We start from the raw sequence: 8,265 nt of genomic DNA on the forward strand, positions 1-8,265 counted from the left end.
AAACCATGAGAGCAATATTGTGTTTAATGTTATCAAGACCCCTTCATGTCCTATCATTTTGGGACTATCTTGGCTTGATAGATATAATCCATTGATAGATTGGAAGTTGCGGAAAGTGACATTTCCAACAAACTCCTTGAAGGTAGAATCTGCCAAGACAATGTCTAGAAACAAATCCTTGTTTATAGGTGCAAGGGCTTTTATGAAGGAAGCCAAGCAAAATACACCTCTTTTCATCTTCGCAACTCCGACTCGAGAAGATGCAACTCCGACTTTGGTTATTCCAAAGCAGTATGAAGAATTCAAAGATGACTTTGAAAAGAAGAATGCTGATATGCTGCCAGAGCATCGACCCTATGACTATGCCATTGAATTGCAAGAAGGAACACAACCACCTTTTGGACCAATCTACAATTTGTCGCAGACGGAGTTGACTGAGTTGCGGAAGTATATTGACGAGAATCTAGTCAAGAACTTCATCCGTCATTCGAAGTCGCCAGCTGGGGCACCAATCTTATTTGTGAAGAAGAAGAATGGCTCACTACGGATGTGCGTGGACTATCGAGGTCTCAACAAGGTGACAAAAAAAAATCGCTACCCACTGCCTTTGATCTCTGGTCTTTTAGAACAACTTGGGCGTGCAAGGATCTTTACAAAGATTGACCTAAGGGGAGCTTACAACCTTGTGCGAATTAAGGAAGGAGATGAATGGAAGACAGCGTTCTGAACAAGGTATGGCCATTTTGAATACAATGTCATGCCATTTGGTCTTACTAATGCTCCAGCGGTCTTTCAACACATGATGAATGGCATCTTTTGAGAGCATCTAGACGATTTTGTTGTCATCTATCTAGATGATATTTTGATATTTTCTAAGAACGAGGAAGAACATGAGAAGCACGTTCGTCTGGTACTCAAAAAACTATGGGAGCGAGGACTCTATGCCAAATTGGAGAAGTGCTTATTTCACCAAACTGAGATGGAGTTTTTGGGATTCATCACGACTACGGAAGGATTGAAGATGGATCCAAAGAAGGTGGAAGCAATCATGACTTGAGAAGTTTCGAAGACGGTTAGGGACATACAATATTTTCTTGGATTTGCTAACTACTATCGGATCTTCATCAAGAATTATTCTCAAGTTGCTGCCCCCCTCACTCGGTTAACGTGTAAGGACAAGCTCGAATGGGGACCTATCGCAGAAAAAGCATTTCAAGATTTGAAGATGGTATTTACTACATCTCCAATCTTGGTACATCCGGACTTTACAAAGACCTTTTATTTGGAGACAGATGCTTCGGATTTTGCTTTGGGAGCTGTACTTTCACAGATGGGCGTAGATGAGAAGCTCCATCCAGTTGCATTCTATTCTCGAAAATTCTCTGCTGCTGAGATCAACTATGAGATCCACGATAAGGAACTCCTTGCTATAGTAGATTCTTTCCAAGAGTGGCGCCACTTTCTCGAAGGAACTACACATCCAGTGACCGTATATACGGATCACAAGAATTTGGAGTATTTTATGTCGGCTCGGGTTTTGAATCGGCATCAAGTTCGGTGGAGTATGTCGCTATCCAGGTTCGACTTTGTTATTACTTATCGGCCTGGGAAGCAACAAGGGTTGTCCGATGCATTATCAAGGAGATCATATCTCGCGCCAAAGGCTGGAGATGCAGCATTTGATCAACAGTGCACGACATTGTTGAAGCCAGAGAAATTTCGACTCAACGCAGCTATTGTACCAATTGATGCTGACTTCCTCGACTAGGTACGGGCCGCAACCATTGAAGATTCTCTAGCCCTTGATATCAAGCAACATGCTAGTGATGATAAATTCAAGATGGAAGGAGATCTAGTATATTTCGAAGAGCGATTGTATATCCCAAAAGGGCCAACACGACTCCGAGTTCTTCAATCTCGTCATGACTTTCCAGCTGCGGGACATTTTGGATTCAATAAGACCTTGGAACTTATTTCCCGCGATTTCTGGTGGCCTCAAATGTGGAAGGATGTGAAAGATTTTGTTGTATCTTGTGACATTTGTTCAAGATCCAAAAACCCTCGACATCGGCCTTATGGACTTCTACAGCCATTGCCTATTCCGCGCCGACCATGGTCTTCGGTTTCCATGGACTTTATTACGGATCTACCACCATCGAATTCATTTGACAGCATTTTTGTTCTCGTAGACCGGCTTACAAAGATGGCGTATTTTGTCCGTTGCAAGAAGACATCGTCAAGCGAAGACACAGCAAGACTCTTTCTTGATAATATGTATCGATATCATGGTCTACCAGATGATATCGTATCGGATCGAGGAACCCAGTTTGTGTCAAAGTTTTGGAAATCTCTTTTTGAAATATTGAAGGTGGATATCAAGCTTTCTTCGGCATTTCATCCTCAAACGGACGGCCAAACAAAACGGGTGAATCAAGTTTTAGAGCAATATTTACGTTGCACCATCAACTATCAACAAGATGATTGGGTCGCATATCTATCGCTAGCCGAGTTTGCATATAACAACACCCTTCATGCGTCAACTCAACAAACGCCATTCTTTTCCAATTATGGATACCATCCGAAGCTTGACTTATGGAGTTCGTCAACGATTAACAATCCGGCAGCTGAAGGATTGGTGAAGGAGCTTTCGCAACTTTTAACTATATTGAAGCTTCAATTGCAAACTGCCCAAGAATCTTACAAGGCGTCCGCGGACAAATTTCGGAATCAGGCACCTAAATTCACGATTGGAGACAAAGTTTGGCTGCTTCGACGAAATATTAAGACCAAGCGGCCATGTGACAAATTGGACTATCGGAGATTGGGACCATTTGTTATCCAGAAGTAGATCAATCCTGTAGCGTATCGTTTGGAGTTACCAGCTACTATGAAGGTACATCCTGTCTTTCATGTTTCTTTGTTGGAGCCTTATCGAGAATCGTCTTTTTCCTGGAAGAGTACAATGTCCACCACCTAGCATAGAAATAGAGAACCACGAAGAATACGAGGTGGAAAAGGTCCTGGATTCACGGCAAAGACGGGGTAAATTAGAATACTTTGTGCATTGGAGCGGTTACGATATTAATGAACGAACATGGGAGCCGGCCGAAAATCTCGCGAATGCGCCGCAAAAGGTATAGGAGTTTCATCGACGATATCCTGAGAAACCCAAGCCGGTTCGACGATAGCTTCTTACTGAAGCTTGTTCATATAGAAAACAGAAAAGAGGAGAGAGCACCACCAAAATCCATAGTTGATGTAGTCATTCTCTTCAAGATAGCGTAGAACTTTGTTAGTAGCCCAAGTTTGTTCTTATTGTTTTAGCCTTTGAATATGGATAGCCAAGATACTACACTTGTCATATCATCTCAAGCAACTAGCTCACGAAGACGACCGCGAGATGAAGAACCGCTTGCACCACGACGACATCGAATGATTCCGAGCAACAGATCGCTGGTGATTGTATTTGAGGTCGAGCCTGCCTACAATGGTCAGCCAGAAGGAGTGTTTGCAGGACAATTTCACAATGAAGATACGGAGGTTCATGCTTGGTCAGAAGTTGAAGGCGTGGGCCACTACCGTTGGCTTCAAGGACCATTGAATCACTTGCCTCGTGAACAACAATTGGAGTTCATAGCAGAGGTTATGCGACAGATCTTCATTTTCTTGCGTTGATATTGACTGACGATAACATTGCTTCTCGGAGACCTCGAAGCTAAAGGAGGAGGTGATGTTAGGGACATAGTCCTTAGACCTTTCTAGAGACAAGTTTCTAGAACCTTCTAGAAAGAAGTCTCTAGAAACTTCCAGAAGATTCCTTAAATATTCTCTTAGAATATTCTTCAAAGATTCCCTAAAGATTCTTTGAAGATTCTCTTAGAAGGCTCTAGAAGATACTTAGAATATTCTAGTAGATTCTAGGAAGTTACTTGAGAAGCTTCCTAGCTCTTGGGTAGTTGCTCGAGAAGCTTCATAGTTCTTGGGAAGCTTCTTGATGCGCTTCCTTAGAACCATAGGCCAGTAGTATATATAGGAGTCGAGGCTGAAGAGTTCTTCAGTCTCGACAACACATCTCTTGAAGCTTTAGCTCAATTCTCTTGGCGTTGCTCTTGTACTCATCTGATAATCTAGTTCTTGTCATTTCTTCTTGAACTTCTTGTTTAGATTTCTTGTCTGTATTTTTGGTCCGTGACAATTTGTTGCTAGAAGCTATGTTCACTTATATTAATATCTAAAATACCAAAACTAATAAATAAATTTTTATACACTTGTTTAGTACTTTTAGAAAATATACCTATTTTGAATATAAAAAAGTACTATGTTTTAATTAATTGGGTAATGTGTATAATGTGCCAATTATAGATATATATATATATATATATATACACAATAGATTACTTAATCAATTTGTAAAAGAACAAAATGGCATATTTAAATTGCTATTTAAAAACACTAAAACTTATATTTGAAATAAAATCCATATATTTGTGTGTGTGTATATATATATATACATACAAAATAATGAAGAAAAGAATTACTTATATATTAATATACAAACTTATTAAATTTTACTCAGATGTTTTTAGCAAGTATACTGAATTTATTATAAATTGATTTTTAAACCTTTAGATTGAAAAAAAAAAAAAAAAAATCAGATTAGAAATTAGAACATATGTATATATATATATATATATATATATATATGACTATAAGTGATATTTGTAGATAATAAAAAAATATATATTATGAAATAGATTCAATCCTTTGTACAGCAAATGATCAATTATACTTGCAGAATTATTATTAAAATGTAAAAGAATAGAATATTAAAAGTTATCATTAAAAGTAATTTAATCAATAATTTATATTTACTATTTTAGAAATATTTAAAAATTTGAACTTTTCTTCAAAGTAAAATAGATTTAACTTGTAGGTAATAAATTTATTGTAAGAAGTTTTGATAATAGATTACAAAGAGTTGTTTCTTTCTTTTTCTTCTATTCTTTTTTTCAAATTATTTTACAGTTTTGTTTCCTCCTCTACGGTAATTCATAATGTCTTAAAAAAACATAAAATTTGATGCAACCTTAGTTAGATGGCATCATAAATGAGAAAATTTTAGTGTGTAATAGTTGCATATATCTTAAGAATAAGAACAAAAATAAAAAAAATAAAAAAAAATAAAAAAATGAAAATGAAAAATGAAAAATATAATTTTTGGAAATGCTTGTAACCAATCTATCAATAAATCAATAACGTTCAAAAAATCGGATTAAAATGTGTCGAAAAAAAAATAACCTTCATCATGTGCAACTTCTGTTTTTTTACATTAAACAACTCCCATCTGAAGAAGATACCGACACAGTACCGACATCGCAGTACCCGACTCTTCATGATCACTGAGGTACAACATTTTGAATGCGAAGTGGAAAATCGTATGCAGTGTTCCGATGCTGACTGTGCGGAATATACTGCAGTGCAGCTTTCGCACCGACGGTGCCATCTATTGGCGAAAAAGGGTTTCCATCTTACTCGCCTGAGCCCCTCCAATATCCTCCCATACGCGGACGAAGTTGATAACCACGCACAGAACCACAATGTTGAGATTTACGTCTCATAATGTATATATTTCTCAGAATTACACAACAAAAACAACTCTCATTTCCTTTATTTCATAATGTGTTAAAGTTTAACACCATCGCCACCATCACCGCTGTGCTCCATCCTAATCGTAAGTCACTCGACGGATGCTCAATATACATGTAGATCTGTTGTGACGTATACTGGATCAGGTATCTGTAACCAACTCAGGTAAGATGTCTGCAACGAGATCTCCTCTGTAACGGAACAGGATCAGAGCGAAGCACAAGTTAGTTACAACGTGGAAGAAATTAATTGTGAGCTGAAGTCCATTGGTTGAAGTGATGGAAGCAATGCGTCGGTGGACGCTGCTTGACGCCGACGACAACACCAGCGTCCTAAGCATTGCTAGTTGATCTCCATGTACATGCTTTCTCAGCAATCTTTTCCACTTGCTCGTACATTGTCCAAGACCACATCGAATCGGTGATGGATCGGATTTACATAGTTACTCAGACGTAGTCGATGATGGTCAGCGGAAAGCTCCGCCTTCGAGTGCAAGATATATCTGGATGTTTTGTGAGTATTCTCGGCAGTCCTGCAAGCTTCGCGGACAGCGTCGTTCGGAGGCGAATCTGACTGTCGATCGACCATAGGAAATACTCCGTGGTTAAAGCGCTCGGTGCACTTCTCAGATCGGTAAGGAGGAAAGAGATGCTCTCGTGTTAAAAGAACACGATAGTATCATCAGAATTGGCTGTTTGCATCAGTACTCGACGGCCCCCAAGTATGAGAATACCCTACATGAAAATCCTAAACTCTTGAGAATATATATGGCATGAAAGAGCAATCATTCAACAATCAATGTAAAAATTAGAAACAACAACCCAAACCATCTAGAGTTGAATCAAGAACTTTCTTGGCAGGGAACACTTCCTATTAGCCCATGCAAGGAGCCTCCTGAACTTGTGCTTTCCAATCAAAAAGTTGCAATATTTATTTTAGGAAGGACTTTGCTACATAATCAACTCCTTCAAATGATAATCCTTTGGCTTGTACTTAATTGTTGGTCAAATCTAGGAATGTTTTTGCAAAACACATATGCTTCTTTTTTTTTTATCTACATTGCACTTCTTTTCCAAACTTATTCTTACATGTGAACATCCTTTTCTAATATCCACTGTTATAATGTGATATTGAATATGTAGATTTCATTCAAAAATAAGTCGTCTATTTAAAGGAAGGATTACTTATATTTTAAGTAATAACAAAAGTATATGAGAATACATTATTAGAATAGGGATTTTGAGCAAGCATGACTTGTGAAAAGTGATTACATATGTTATTTATTAGGAAGCAGTTCACACATCATTGTGATTAGTAGAATAGGGATTTTGAGCAAGCATGACTTGCAAAAAGTGATTACGTATGTTATTTATTAGGAGGCAATTCACACATTATTGTGTGAGGTGTAAAGTATTGAGTTTTCTGGTTTGGTTCATTTAAAATTACTATTGAAATATGATAATTTGGCAGGTAATGAAAAAAAATAAATAAAATAAATAAATAAATGTCAATGGGATGGCTGTGTCACTGCACTATCTAGATTTGGTTGCTCTTCGCTTTCTTTCTGCTCTCACGATGTCAACATCAAAATAGAAACAAAAACAAAAAGGATCAACCTTACAGACTTTCCATTTATAACATCAATCCATTTGCCCAATGAATCTCATTTTAGGTTAGGTGGAAAAAGATTGAAGTTGATTCTGTTGAATATTTTCTTAATAAAATAATTAAAAACCGTACAAATACGTACATACACACACATACATGACAACCTAGTGTACAATATACTTTTCATTCACATCTAGATTCCATGTCAAAGTTATGTTTCCACTGCCAAAGCTGCTACTTTAGTCGTCGCCGGTTGTCCCCACCAAAACCAACTGCAAGCGAAAGTTAATTTAGACAACACACAAATTTCATTTTTGCCTAAATCATTGTAGACTAGAACGACGAGAAAGGCGACGGGTGGTCAGTTTCTTCGACGGTATCCAAGTCAACGGGAACTCCAAGAACTGCAGTAAAAAGCTGTCCATTGGACTCATTTCCTCTGACGACCTAATTCGGTGCATTAACATGCTCACAGCCAGTATTGGATCCGCGGAGCCAGACGCCATTACTAGATTCTAATTTTGTGGAGCGCGACTACCTAACCCCATCTGCAGCCCCTAGAAAGTCCTTTCATCGCATTTCAGAGATCTACTTCTTTGTGCACAAGCGTTCTCGTGACCTCTTCCTCTCCGCTATTACGGTGATGCTACCATGATGGGAGAGGCTCCAGTACCCCACAAGCCGTTTGGTCACGAGAGCCGCCAAAAGTCCACGATGCCTTGGGTGCGTGAATCCGAACCGCTCATCGATGACGGATAAAAAAGCAAACACGAGGCATTATTGTCGCACTGGAGTTGAACTCAAAGTCAGAGCTCCTGGATGCGACGGATGGAAGTATCGTTGGAATGTATTTCTTTTCGCTCTTGGATCTCAGGGTTGAGAGCGTGACCTCTCGTCCATTAGCGAAATGATGCGGAGGGGAAATAGGAGGAGGAAAAGAGAACGCATGGCATGGAATTCCGTGGACGTGCTTTGGCCAAGAGTGAGGGGTGTTCCGAGCTCCAAGCATTG

Source organism: Physcomitrium patens, chromosome 15 (assembly GCF_059467195.1).
Source record: "Physcomitrium patens ecotype Gransden chromosome 15, ASM5946719v1, whole genome shotgun sequence".
Taxonomy (NCBI): Eukaryota; Viridiplantae; Streptophyta; class Bryopsida; order Funariales; family Funariaceae; genus Physcomitrium; species Physcomitrium patens.